The 14,742-nt window shown below is 39.1% G+C and overlaps 1 pseudogene; it reads left to right on the top strand.

The window, feature by feature from the left end:
• Positions 1–5,122: 5,122 nt before the first annotated feature.
• LOC149249560 (3-ketoacyl-CoA synthase 9 pseudogene) overlaps positions 5,123–14,742 on the top strand; it is a 43,099-nt pseudogene continuing 33,479 nt past the window's right edge.

The raw sequence follows: 14,742 nt of genomic DNA, 5'->3' as shown, positions 1-14,742 counted from the left end.
TTTTATGCATTGGTGCAAAGTGTGAAAAAATGGAAACACTACTTGATGGGTAAGGAAACAATCATTTACACTGATCATCAACCATTGCAATACCTGCAATCGCAATCAAAGTTGTAGCAATCAAGGCACTTCTGATGGATGAGTTTTCTTCAACAATTCCACTTGGTAATCGGGTATAAGAAAGGTATCTACAATAAAGTTGTTGATAGCTTTCTAGGCCTATTGTTAGTGCAATTACTTTACTCAAGCATAATTTTGTTTTACATAAAAGTTATATTGAGAAATATGCATAAGATAATGACTTTCAAGATGTTTGTGAAAGCTTGAGTCAAGGTAACCAAGTAGAGGAATTGGATTATCATTTGCATGATAACTTGTTGTACTATCTTGGCAAGATTTGTATTCCAGAGGGAGAAAGAGTTAACATCATAAGAGAGACATATACTTCTCTTATTGCTGGTCATTTTGGTGTAAGTAAGATGATCGCACATGTTGGGTATACGACCAAAGTCCCACATTGACTAGAAGTGGGGAGGATCATGGGTATATAAGGATGGACAAATATCTCCATTGGTATGAGGCCTTTTGGGGTAAAGCCCAAAAACAAATCCATGAGGGCTTAGGCCCAAAGTGGACAATATCATACCATTGTGGAGATATGTGGTGTCCAGAGTCCTAACAAGTGGTATCAGAGCCATGCCCCGAAGTTAGCCAAGTGGATGAATCCTCAGAATGCTGAACGAAGGTGGTGGGCCCCGGTAATATCACGATGGGATCCGTGGATGAGCTCGGTTAGACAGGCAGTGTGCTCCGGATTCTTCATGGACGTGTCCTGGTCCCAACACGGTGAAGAGGAGTTGACCTGGGATAGAGCAAGCTCTCGAGGCAGGTGGTGCTTCCATGTAAGGCGTGTGCTTCCAACACATTGGAGCAGAGAATCCTGGTTGGTAGAGAGTGGACGGATGGATAATCGTTTGAGGGGAGGCTCGATGGTCCTTTGTTCGAGGGGAGGATTGTTGGGTATACGACCAAAGTCCCACATTGACTAGAAGTGGGGAGGATCATGGGTATATAAGGATGGACAAATATCTCCATTGGTATGAGTCCTTTTGGGGTAAAGCCCAAAAACAAATCCATGAGGGCTTAGGCCCAAAGTGGACAATATCATACCATTGTGGAGATATGTGGTGTCCAGAGTCCTAACAGCACATTTACATACGTATTGTTATTGGCCTCGTATGTTCAAAGTGTGTCTCATTTTATTAAAGGATGTTCACTATGTGCAACTAGTAAGCCTAACAATAGGAAGATAGGATTGTACACACCACTTCTGGTTCCTACATGACCATGGGAGAGCGTTTCTATGGATTTCATAGGAGGTCTTCCATTGTCAAAAAGCGGTCTTGATTATTTGTATGCAGTTGTGGATAGGCTCAAAAAAATGTGTATTTTGATGCCATGTAAAAATAAAGTTACAGTAGAACAAACTAATCAGTTATTCTTTAGAATGTTTGGGTGCATTTTGGATTGCCCACATCCATTATTAGTGATCGATATTCTCGCTTTGTTGGGAATTTTTGGTTAAACTTGTGGGGATTCATTGACACCAAATTGAAAAAGAGTACAACCTTTCATCCACAAATAGATGGTCAAACAGAAGTGGTGAATAGAACAATGATACATATTCTTCGTGGGTATTGCAGCAAGCATCCTAAGTTGTGGGATGAACATTTGCACTATATTCAACATGCTTATAATCGAGCCAAGCACTCTTCAACTCAAACTTCGCCATTTGAGGCATATTTGGGATACTTGCCTAAATCTCCTTTGGATTTTATTTTTGGAAAATATGTTGCTATTGAAGGTCATAGCAACATAGACAAAGCATTAAAGTTCATTGAACAAATCCAATTAGTACAGCAAAAGGTTCAAGAACAGCGTGAGAAAAGCCAATGCAAGTACAAAGCAAGGTACGACAAGCATCGTCAAGATCACAATTTCCAAGTTGGTGATGAAGTTTGGCTTAACATTAACAAATATAGGATCCAAGGAGAAGGTAAAAAGATAAAACCAATTAGATATGGTCCATTCAAAATTTTGGAAAAGATTGGTGACAATGCATTCAGGTTGGATTTGCCTTCATATATGAAAATTTATGTTGTTTTTAATGTTGAGAATTTAAGGTTGTATGAGCCTCCTTTGATTGAAGATCACGGAGAGAATATTCAAATTCCATCTATTGAAGATTTTTCTCTAGAATTCCTTGATAAGCTTCAGCAAGACACTATACTTGACAGAAGAACAAGGACATAAAAAAGGGGAACTATTGATTATCTTTGAGTGGGGCTCAATGGTACAAATCCTTTAAAAGCCAAATGGATAGAGGTTGGAAAGGTGAGGGAACTATACCCTCAACTGCTGGACAATTGAAAGTGATCCTTTTGGGGTCTAAAAGGCTTCTAGTGAGGAGGAGTGATCCGTTGCTCAAAATTAGGATCAAAACTAAAAGTGCTAGAATCTCTATAAAATTAGCTTCAGATCGAAGAGCTCATCATCCTGATTCTATTGGTGTGAATGACACTCAAATCCGAGCTTGTGTGAAGAAGTTAGAGCAAGTCAAAGTTCATATTTGACTTGGACTAATGGCAGGAAAAGATAATGTGGCAGGGCTCTTCAGCGAATGGGAAAGCGCCAAGTGGAAGGTCGCCATTGGCCCCCACATTTTGTAAATCGCATGTTGCAGGTGGTTTGGCATTAAAAATCACCCAAAAACAAGCCAGGGTGTGATGCAATATCGCAATTTCACATCGCAACAGGGTAGGAGGAAAGGCATTAAAGAATCAGCCCCGGCAGTTGCAATGCAACAATCTACCCCCGATGATCTGATTTTTATCATAAACAAAACTGAAGTAGACTTGATTATTTGCCAATAGTGAATTGATCGTTAACTTTAAATGTTGAATGTGGAAGACTTAAGAGAAGCGGTTGATTTAAGACTTGATCAAGAACTTAAGAAGCATAGTTAAACATGAATTTGCAGCAAGAATAGAGATAGAAGACATCAAACATGGATTACAGAGTTTGTCCCTGATGGACTACATCTCTAGATCCACTTTCAAGATGGGCATCCACTTTATTAGGATTGATCAAAAGAGGTCTTTTACATAGCAAAAACACCAGAACGAATGTGCACGCGGACACTTCTAGTCTCTGTCAATAGAAAGCTCTCTCTCCTAGCTTTCCAATGCTTGTCTCAGTTCCCAATTCTGCCTCTGGATGACCAATTCCTTTTGCATGAGCATAAGGATGAATTTATTGTGTTTTAGATGCATTTGAGGCCTTGATGGCTAAAGATGGCATGTATGTGCTTCATTAAAAGTTGAGGGTTACGGTCTTGTCACTTTGTGACACTTAATGACCTAGTCACATTGTGGGTACATTAAAAATAGAACAAACTGCAACAAAACCTGAAAAGAAACTTTGGTTATCTCCAAACCTGCTAACAGTCAACTGACAACGTGTAATGGGTGTTCCTCTGGCATGTGACCAGACGGTCTAATGCTTGGCGGCCACCTGCACTGTTTATCCCTGCGGTTCCAGCTGATGTTGCGGTCACCTAACAGTCCATGTGACAACTCTTCCCTGACAGTTTCACTAACCCTCTGCATAATATCCGACTGTTCACATGTCTTAATTCCATTGCGGTCTCCAAACTGCGGTGACTAGACTACCAACTACCTCTGCGTTCACATGGGCATTCCTCTAATGTTGTCCCGCTACGGTTAGAACCCACAGTTAGGGACCGTGTATGTATTTTCATTGTTTAACATATGTTTTATACATAGTCCGATAGGTTTAGGTCTTAGGTTTTGCATTAGGTCTTGTCACCATGGTGCTAGATGTAGCCACTTAGGTTTATGCCTTAAGTCTTTAGTACTTAGGTTTAAGATTGTGTAGTGTAGGCTTTTAAACTTAGGTTTTTAGACCTATCTTAGGATTTAAACCCTTTTACATCACCTTAATAAAAAAAAACCCATTACAACAATATTGTCAAATTATGACAATAATTTGGACCACATTTCCACCATGAAAACCACCACCATGACTAACTGAAGAACACTGGCAAAGCTGATGAAGTTGAAGATGAACTGGACTCCCTACATAAACTAGAATGAAAAGATCCTCCTGGATCAATCCTCTCCACTTGAAATCTTTTGGACCACAAAAGTTTGATTTAAGAAGATATCAGGTGAGGTTACAATTCCCTCACTCTTTTGATCTCCATACACCTTGCCTTACTCGGATTCATGCCCTTGAGTCCAAATCAAAGATATTCAACATATCCACTCCTTGAAGAACGAACCTTCATGTCCAAGATGGTATCTTCCTGCAACTCATTTATATACTCAGGTGCCAAATCATCAACAGTCAGAATCTATGTATCCTCCTCGGGATCGATGATCATTGGAGGTTCATACAACTTCAGATTTTCTACATTTACAACTAGGTAAATATGTATTTAAGGAGGTAAATCTAATCGAAATACATTATTCCCAATCTTCTCAAAAATCTTGAAAGGACCATACCTGATGGATTTCAGTTTCTTACCTTCTCCTTTCAACCTATCTTTATTATATACAAGCATACCTGATCACTGACCTGAAAATCATGATCGACTCGATGCTTGTCATGGCGCATTTTGTACTTGGCCTGACTCTTCTCTAATTGATCCTGCACTGCTTCATGTATCTGTTGTGTCCGTTGAATGAACTTAATTGCTTTGTCTTCATCATCATGTTCACCCACTTTATCCTCTTCACCGAAGATGAAGTTCATCGGTGACTTTGGTAGATACCCAAAACATGTTTCAAATGGAGATTGATTAGTCGAATAATGTAAGGCTCGATTGTTAGCATGTTTCACATAAGGTAAATATTCATCCCACAACTTAGGATGTTTACTGCAGTAACCTTAGAGAATATGTATGACTATCCTATTCACCACTTATGTATGTCCGTCGGTCTGTGGATGAAAAGTTGTGCTCTTCTTCAACTTTGTGTCCATGAGTCCCCGCAAAGTGGACCAAAACTCTCCTACAAAACGAGTGTCTCAATCAGAAACAATGGAAGTAGGTAACCCAAAATGAACCCATACCTGTTCGAAGAACATATTTGCAGTCTGTTCAGCTGTCACTTTCTTTTTGCACAGAACAAGAATGCACATCTTTTCAAATCTATCAACCACAACATACATGTAATCATGTCCTCTCCTGGACATCGGAAGTCCTCCAACAAAGTCCATGGAAATGATGTCCCATGGTCGCGAAGGAATTGGAAGTGGCATGTACAAACCAATCTTTCGATTACTTGGCTTGCTGGTCGAACACATCACACCACTTGTTTCATACATGCGAGGCCAGTAACAATACCTTTGAATTTGTGCCATAGTCTTGCTTACACCAAAATGTCCTAAAATGCGAGAAGAATGTGCATCCCAAATAACATGCACCCTTTCTGTCTGTGGTATGCACAACTTACCCAGATGATATAACAACCTGTCATGAATATGATAATTGACTTCTTCCACCTGAGAACCACGAGTTAGTGATTCATAAATATCTTTGAAATCAACATCGATACTATATTGTTATATATAACTTTCATGTTTTAAAGAACTATTCTGCAGCACTACTGAAGCATTCAAAGATGGTCTAGACAACATATCAACTACTTTGTTTGTGACGCCTTTCTTGTACTTAATTACTAAGTGAAATTACTGAAGAAATACCATCCATCTGTAAAGATGAGATTGTTGCAATTTATTTTTAGACTGAAGGTACTAAAGCTGTTGATGATCTGTTTGAATCATTATTTCCTTACCCATTAAATAATTTTTCAATTTATTAACACTTTCAACCAAAGAAAATAGTTCTTTATCATATGTTGGATAATTCATTACTTCGTTAGAAAAAGTTTCAGAATGAAAACAAATTGATTTCCCTTTTTGAAGTAAGACTACACCCATTGCATAACCACTATCATCTGTTTCAATTTCGAATGCCTATTGAAGATCTGGCAAAGCTAAGATTGGCGCTTTGACAATTTTCTGCTTAAGTGTATCACAATATTTTTGTTGTTTTTCTCCCCACTGAAAGGGAACTTTAGAACCTATTAAAGCATGAAAAGGTGATGCAATCAAAGAAAACTGAGCAATAAATTTCCTCCAATACTGAATTGCACCTATAAAACTTCTAACTTCAGTCACATTCTATGGTCTTGGCCACTTAACAATCACATCAATTTTAGTTGGATCTATTTTCGAACTTCCACCTCCAACTATGTAACCAAGATAATTTAGTGAAGTTTTCCCAAACTCACATTTGGAAAGTTTAAGGTACAATTTCTCCCTGTGCAACACTTCGAAAACCTGCTTAACATGCCTAACATGTTCTTCCATATTGAAACTGAAAATCAGGATATCATCTAAGTAGATTATGACAAATTTATCAATGGCAGAATACATCATTCATAACCCGCATGAAAGTTGCTAGTGCATTACACAAACCAAAAGGCATTACTAACCATTCAAATAGTCCCTGCCTAGTTTTGAATGCAGTTTTCTAGATGTCATTTTCTACAATGTGAATTTGATGATATCTACTTCGCAAATTTAACTTAGTGAAAAAAACAACATTTTTTAGTTGATCAAGTAAATCATATATCCTGGGAAGAGGATACCTATTTTTTGTTGTGATTTTGTTTAAGGCCCTAAAGTCGACACACATTCTCAATGTCTCGTCTTTCTTAGGAACCAAAATTATAGGTGAGCCACATAGAGATGAACTGGGTCATATGAAACCTTTTTCAATCAATTCTTGGATTTGTTTATTTATTTCTTTATTCTCTATAAATGACATGCGATACATTTCGATATTAGGAAGAGGGGCATCAGACATCAATTGTATCTCATGTTGTATTTCTCGCTTAGGAGGAAGATGTTTTGGTTCTTTGAATATACTTGGAAAAGATTCTACCACTTTAATAAAACTATCTTTAGATTGAGACTCATAACCTAAAATAGCATCCTGTATATCCTTATGTTGTTCTTTTACAACCATGAGTACATATTTCTTAATTGAACTTATTAATCGCTTCATCTGATTAACTAAAACTAAATCCAAGTGTGATTTGAGTTTATGTGCCCTGACAATATATTCAATCCCATCTTTCTTAAGGTGATATTTATGCTCTTTCCTATGAAACACTACATCACAATCATAGAGATAAGGACTTCCTAGCACTCCTCTACATATGTCTGTCGGAATCACATCTAAATCCACTTCATCAATGTAATTAGTTGTGATGGAAAATTTTAACCGACAATGCTTTGTGACATTAATCTAAGTTTCTTTATTTAGTCAACCTAATGGGTATGGTCTTGGATGATTCCATGTCTCCAAACCAATTTCTTAACTAAATCTTTAGATATTAAGTTTGCCTGGGATCCACTATCAAATAATGTATCTATTTTCTTGTGCTTAGAAGTTATCCTTATATGAAATAATTCAACCCTTTTATCCTCATTCAGATGATTTATGTTTGAAGAAGGTGCAAAAGTAATAGAACTTGAACCAGTGCTAGAAGTTTTACCTATCGAAACCATTGCGGTTATTTTCCCTTCATCACTTGAGTTGGAGCCCAAATCTTGTTGGATTGCTACATTAGCCTTCTTTTAACCTTTGTTCTTCTGGAACTTCTTTGGTCTAAGTTCTGGGTGAAGTTTCCAACATTTGGATTCATCATGTCCAATCCTCTGGCAATGAGTACAAGTAGGTCTTTCACTTCCCTTCTAATCTGTCATTGATCTCCTTCCCTTCAAATTTCTCTTCCTCTTGTTGTCTTTAGAATCCTTGATTTCCAACTATCTGGATGGTTTCTATGAAAACTTGAACGATCTGCCACCTGATTCAATTTGTATGGCTTGAACACATACTTCATGCAAGTCATCAGGATTAAACATCAATAATGTATGTTGTAAATATGAATGTAAACTGCCAATGTACTTTAATAAAGTTTCACGTGTATCCAATGGAATACCAAGCACCAAAGCTTTCTTCCTGAACTCCTGAGTAAACTCCTAAACATTCTGCCCTTTACCTTGACTTAAATGCTGTCAATCAATAACAACTTGCTGCATGTGTCCCAAAGGATAGAGTTGTTTTCTGAGAGCTTTTAAAAACTTAGACCATGAAGAGATGAATTTACCTTTCCGCTTTACATATATTTGAGTTTTACTTTCCAATTTCTAGATTGAACTCCTCAAGTGTTACTTCTCCATGTCGTGACTTAGACCTGGTTAACATTCACTGGCAAAAATTCTACAAAACACAACCTGCTCTAATACCAAATTATATGATCTAATTTTGATCATATCGCTCACAAAAGTTGCTCATAAATCGACAATGACAAGATCTGATGCAAGTGAAACACCTGAAGTGAAGATGAGTGAGGAACAATTTTAGCAAGTGTTTTTTAGCATGCAGCATATGTTGGGAAAACTCTACGAAGATAATAAGGTGAGAGATGCAGCTTCTTCTTCAAAGACATCGAAGAAGGATAAGGGAAAAGGCGAGGTTGATAAAACTCCTTCTCCTCCATCATCTCCATCATCATCTTCTTCTTCTTTTTCTTCCAGTTCACATTCTCAAATAGAAAAGAAACCTAAGAAATCATCACTTTGAAACTTGATGTTAAATTTGAGCTACCTATTTATGATGGTGAAATGCATCCTGGATCACCCAAGCAGGGAAGGGTTATGATGCGATAATCGCAATCGCAGATCACAATCGCACATCGCAGAAAACAGAGTCCCACATATATAAGACCATCGGTACTCCATCGATTTTGAATTTCGAAAGGATCTCAGATGCGATAATTTTACGAGTTCTAGTTAATAGTTATGTCGGTCTACCATATCGCAATCGCACATCACCCCGCCGCGTTCACAAACCATAAGCCCACCGGTTCTCGCCGATTGTAGTTTGTGATGGGATAGTCAGTGCTGATATATTATGGATCATCATGGGGAGAAATTTTCGCTCAGTTAGCGCTTTTTGGATCTAATTTGTAGGACCATGTTGGATTTGGATAAATTTGTGGAGTGAATAGTGGGAAAATTAGGAGAGGTCATAACTTCTTCTGTTTTCCACCAAATTGGATGCAAAAAGAGGCTAGATAGCCATTTTTTGGACATTCTAGACTCATTGGAGCAGGTTGCAAAAGCATTTGAACATTGTAAAGACATTTTTTTACACTTTTGAGCATAATAGAGAGGCCCAAGCCATTGGAAGTTGGACCAAGGAGACATGGCCCAGGAGGGTTGAACAACTTTATCATGTTCCTATTGTAATGTGTTTTTGATGTTGTTCTGTACATGTTTATGATGTTGTTCAATCTCTTATTTATGTTAAATTGCTCGTAAAGTTAACATAAAAACTCATCATTTTGTAGGTTTTAACCCCGTACAGAAATTACCTGCACATGAATTCTAAAACACAGAAAATAAACAATGCGAGAGCATAACACATAAAACACATATACACAAAGATTTTCCCCTAGATCCCAAAACCAGGACTACCAGCTTGATTTTTCATTATGTTCCTTTCAATGTTACAATACATATTTATACATGCCGAAGCATCCAATACCATGGACTGAAAACCATCGCGTCCAAAACCATGGACCGAAAACCATAGGTAGGTCTTTCATGTCGAATTTGGAGGACAATTGGGTCTTAAAATCCTGGATAATTTCTTTGTCATTTCCAACCAGCAACATATCATCCACATACAAGACCAAATGAATAAGACGGTCACCAATTAATTTAAAATACACATAATGATCTGCTTTGCTTCTGGTGAAGCCAAGTCCCCGTATAAATGTATCAAATTTCTAATACCACATCCTTGGTGACTGTTTTAACCCATACAAAGACTTCTTTAACTTCCATACCAGTTCTTTCTTACCCTTCACTGCAAAGCCTTTAGGTTGCTTCATGTAGATCTCCTCTTCCAAATCCCCACGAAGAAATGATGTCCTCACATCCATCTGTTCTACCTCAAAATCAAAAGCAACAGCAACAGATAAAAGTAATCTAATAGAAGTTACCTTGGCAACAGGAGAAAAAATATCACCAAAATCAATTCCCGGCACCTGGGAATAACCTTTTTCTACCAACCGAGCTTTGCATTTCTCCACCTTTCCTTCTGCATTTGTCTTCTTCTTAAACACCCATTTACTGCCAATGGGCTTCCTTCCAGCCGGCAACTCCACCAGATCCCAAGCCTCGTTTTTGTGCAAAGATGCCATTTCATCAACCATGGCCTCTTTCCAAAGTTTTCCATCCTCTGAATCTACTGCTTCCTTCATAGTTCTGGGATCATCATCAGTAATAGATAAAGCAAAATTTGAATAGAAAGTAGATGGATTATACCTTTCTCGCTGCCTTCTTTCTCGAACTGATCTTCTCACACCTAGAGTTTGTGGCTCTTCATCTTCTAATTCCTCCTCTGCCGTAGAGTCTGATTCTTCCTTCTTTAGCTCAAACTCTATCTTCTTAGGTTCCCTTGGTTGGACTTCATGTTTAATAACATATTTCACCTCTTTGAACATCACATCTCAGCTGTACACAACCTTCCTTGTTACTGGGTTCCAAAGCTTATAACCCTTTAAACCATCCTTATACCCAATAAAGATGCACTTTTCAGATTTACTATCCAGTTTGGTTCATTTCTCCTTTGGAACATGTACATATGCATCACATCCAAATACCCTCAGATGTGAAAGAGAGGTTTTCTTACCATTCCATACCTCTTGTGGAGTTTTATCCTCCAACACTGATGAAGGTGATCTGTTGATCAGGTAACATGTTGTCTCCACCGCCTCTGCCCAGAATTCTTGTCCTAACCCGGCACCACTGAGAATGCTTTTTTCCATTTCCATCAACGTCTTTTTCATTCTTTCTGCAACTCCATTTTTCTGAGGTGTATATGGAGTAGTCTTCTGTCGTGCTATACCACACTTCTTACAGAATTCTTCAAATTCCTTACTGCAAAACTCTCCACCGTTATCTATCCTCAGCACCTTTATCTTCTTCTCTATCTGGTTTTCCACCAAAGCCTTAAATTCTTTAAACCTATCAAAGACTTTAGATTTCTTCTTAAGGAAATATATCCATGTATTCCTTGAGAAGTCATCTATAAATGATACATAGTACACAGACTTACCCAGTGATGGAACCTTCACAGGTCCAAACACATCACTGTGCACAAGCTCTAATATCTGTTTCACCCTCTTACCACCAGAGGGGAAACTCACCCGATTCTACTTCCCATACACACAACTTTCATAGAAATCAAAATCCGGAGATCTATTACTCATACCTTCTACCATACCTTTACCATGAAGTATTCGAAGGCCCTTGTCTCCAATATGTCCAAGCCTTTGATGCCACAACATGGTATTCTCTCCAGAGACCACTAGATTTTCTGCTCCACTTTCAGGAACCACAAGATTGTTGCATCCATCAACAATAGTGCTACCTTGCAGCTTGTACAAAGTTCCAGTCCGAACTCCCCGCATCAATACCAGTGCTCCTGAAACCATCTTGTAGGTATCCTTCTCGAACACTTTTTTTACACCTGCATCATCCAAATTTCTTACAGAAATCAAATTTCTGGCTAATGCAGGAATATGCAGAACACCCAGAAGTGTTCTAACCCTTCCACCTTGCAACTTCAACTTTACTTTTCTGCGACCAACGATTCTAGCCTTCCTATCATCCCATACGAAGACATCACAACCATCGTATCTATCATACTCGCAGAACCACTCTCTATGGGGAGTGAAGTGAAAGGATGCACCTGAGTCAATCAACCATGCCTCATGATCTACATGGGTACTTGAAGAAGCCAAGTACACATCCCCACCTTCATCTAAGGTGGTTTTCACCTCTGCAGAAGAAGCATCATCAGATCCCTTTCCTTTCAGCTTTAGATTTACAGTGCCTTTTGTAGTGCCCTTCCTTTCCGCATTTCCAGCACACCACCTTTACAGGTTTTCCTGGAGATTTAGATCTTCCTATAAATTTAGATCTCCCACTCAATGACTTATTTTTGTTTCTATTCTGGGACCGTCCTTGTACAGACAAGGCATCACCATTCTATCTCTCCATATTTTTCCGTCTCATCTCCTCCATCAGCAAGGATGAGACTATGTCATCAAACTGCAAGGCAGTTGCATTGCTACCTATTTCAATAACTAGACTATCCCATGAATCTGGTAGAGAACACAAAAAACTGATGCACTTATCTTCATCTGAAATTTTAATATCAACAGACGCTAACTGACTTACCACAGTATTAAATGCGTTCAAATGCTCTGTCACCGAGTCTCCATCTTTCATCCTCAGCTTATACAGCTTTTTCCATAGGAACAGTTTATTCACCAGAGACTTAGATTGGTACAAAGTCCCTAACTTGTCCCACAAAGCCTTTGCCGTAGCTTCCCCTGATACATTCAACAATACTGAATCTGAGACACACAATCATATTGTGCTCTTTGCCTTCCGATCCAACTTCTTCCATTCTTCATCGGACACTCCTGTTGGTTTAGTACTTGGATCTACCTCGATCCACTGATCTTTATCCACCAACAAATGCTCCATCTTGAGTTTCCACAACTCAAAACTCTAACCATTAAATTTCTTGATCTCTAACTTTCCACTGCTCGCCATCTTCTTTCACCACCAAAATTGATCTCGCAAATCTCCCACTGAACAGGGTCTACCACAGGCCCGAGCGAAACCCCTCAGCAACAAAGGCGTCCCCTTGAAGCCAAAACAGCTCTGATACCAAATGTAGGTTTTAACCCCGTATAGAAATTACCTACACATGAATTCTAGAACACATAAAATAAACAATGTGAGAGCATAACACATAAAACACATATACATAGAGATTTCCCCTGGATCCAAAAACTGGGACTACCAGCTTGATTTTTCATTATGTTCCTTTCAATGTTATAATACATATTTATACATGCCGAAGCATCCAATACCATGGACCGAAAACCATTGCGTCCAAAACCATGGACCGAAAACCATAGGTGGGTTCGCCCAACCTAATATAGGGTCCAAAAAAAAATTTCCCAGAGCACTACCCCGAACCCCGTAGAGGGGGGCTACCCGCCCCCCCGTGACCCCCCTGCTACTCAATCAGCACAACGAAGGGGGGGCTCTACCCCCCTCTAACCCCGGTTCACTATGTAGGTTAGTTGTGGAAAGAATATAACACAACCCAACACATTTCACTTGCAAAAAAATCATGAATCCTTAAGCACAATGAAAGCATTTTGTTTCTAATCTGAGGAGGATCTTAGCACAAAAATCTAATATTCTAAATCAGATTACTCCTCCTCTCCAAATTCTCCACAAATCACTATGCAAATGAATTGGATTTGGAGGAAAGAAGCCTTTTTATAGGAAAAAAACCTAATTTTTCCATCGCCCACTGCGACCAAACCATAGCTCTGTCTGACGAACCGTCAGCACTATTGGAAATCTCTCACTGAGTTCTATAATGGGTCTCTCTTGTTTTTTGGTAATTTGACACTTCACCCAAAAGCCATTTTTTCCATGAAGTTTCACTTTGTCGCCCTTTAAAATCAAATCTCTTCATTGGAGTCACCTGTTCTCTGGTACCACTTTACCTTTGCACTGGTTGAATCTCGTTTCAATTTTCATCATAAGTAACCATCATTTACTCATGCTTTTATGGTGCCCACCAGGCCTACCCCATGTGGCAGCATCATCGATTCACCCTTGTTCAGAGCATCTGAGATGTGTCACCCTCGTACTTATGGAGTCTGTTTCGAGTCCATATTGTGTCCCGTTACAATGTTCCATTTGTTTTCATGTCACATTTCTTCCATTTTACTCATATTTTGCCTCTAGTCCTAGTCCGTCTTTGTCGAACCCCCATTTGAGTCATTGACCATCCCCTCCATATTTGAGTCAGTCGTTGCCATGTCAACCATTTTTATTATGCTATGACAAGGGAATTCCTCAGTCCGCCATCCATCATCATCCCTGGTGTCAGTCCATCAGTCACTCTGTTATGTTCCCTTGTGCCTTTGTTGAGGATTCCTCACTGCCTTAACTCTAGCAAACTCTCTTCTATCGACCACAACACATTTATTCCAGAAGATTCATCTAGAGGGTGGTGTATCTTGGTTCCATTTTTCATCTCTGTTCGGTGCCTCGGATTAGGCAAAGGGACTCACTATTTCCCTTTGACTTTGTTGTTTCTCACGTGCTCGACATCAGCTCCTTATGACACGATTGAGATTCCTACGCTTGATGGTTTGGTGATCCAGATGATTGTCCCAATGATTCTCGAGTGTGTGACAGATGTTTCAGACCTTAGAAGGAGGTGGCCCTTCAAGTAACCCCCCACATGCCCAAATCACCACAGATGTTGATCCAGCCTCTAATGCATTTCCTTAGATTTGATGGGTTTGGTTTCTGCCTCTTGCAGCACCCATAGTATGCATATCTCCTCCAAATGATCCATTCAGATTTTTAGAGCCCTTTCATGCTCAGCAAGGCTTCCTTGGTTTCGATCCCCCTCCCCATGTCAGTTTGAGGGGCATTATATCTCATGTACTCAAATATTATTGTATTCAG

This window comes from Pinus tabuliformis, chromosome 7 (genome assembly GCF_031772625.1).
Source record: "Pinus tabuliformis cultivar Carrire ecotype Pingquan chromosome 7, CPIR1, whole genome shotgun sequence".
Lineage (NCBI taxonomy): Eukaryota > Viridiplantae > Streptophyta > Pinopsida > Pinales > Pinaceae > Pinus > Pinus tabuliformis.
This window is presented reverse-complemented; position numbering and strand designations above follow the sequence as displayed.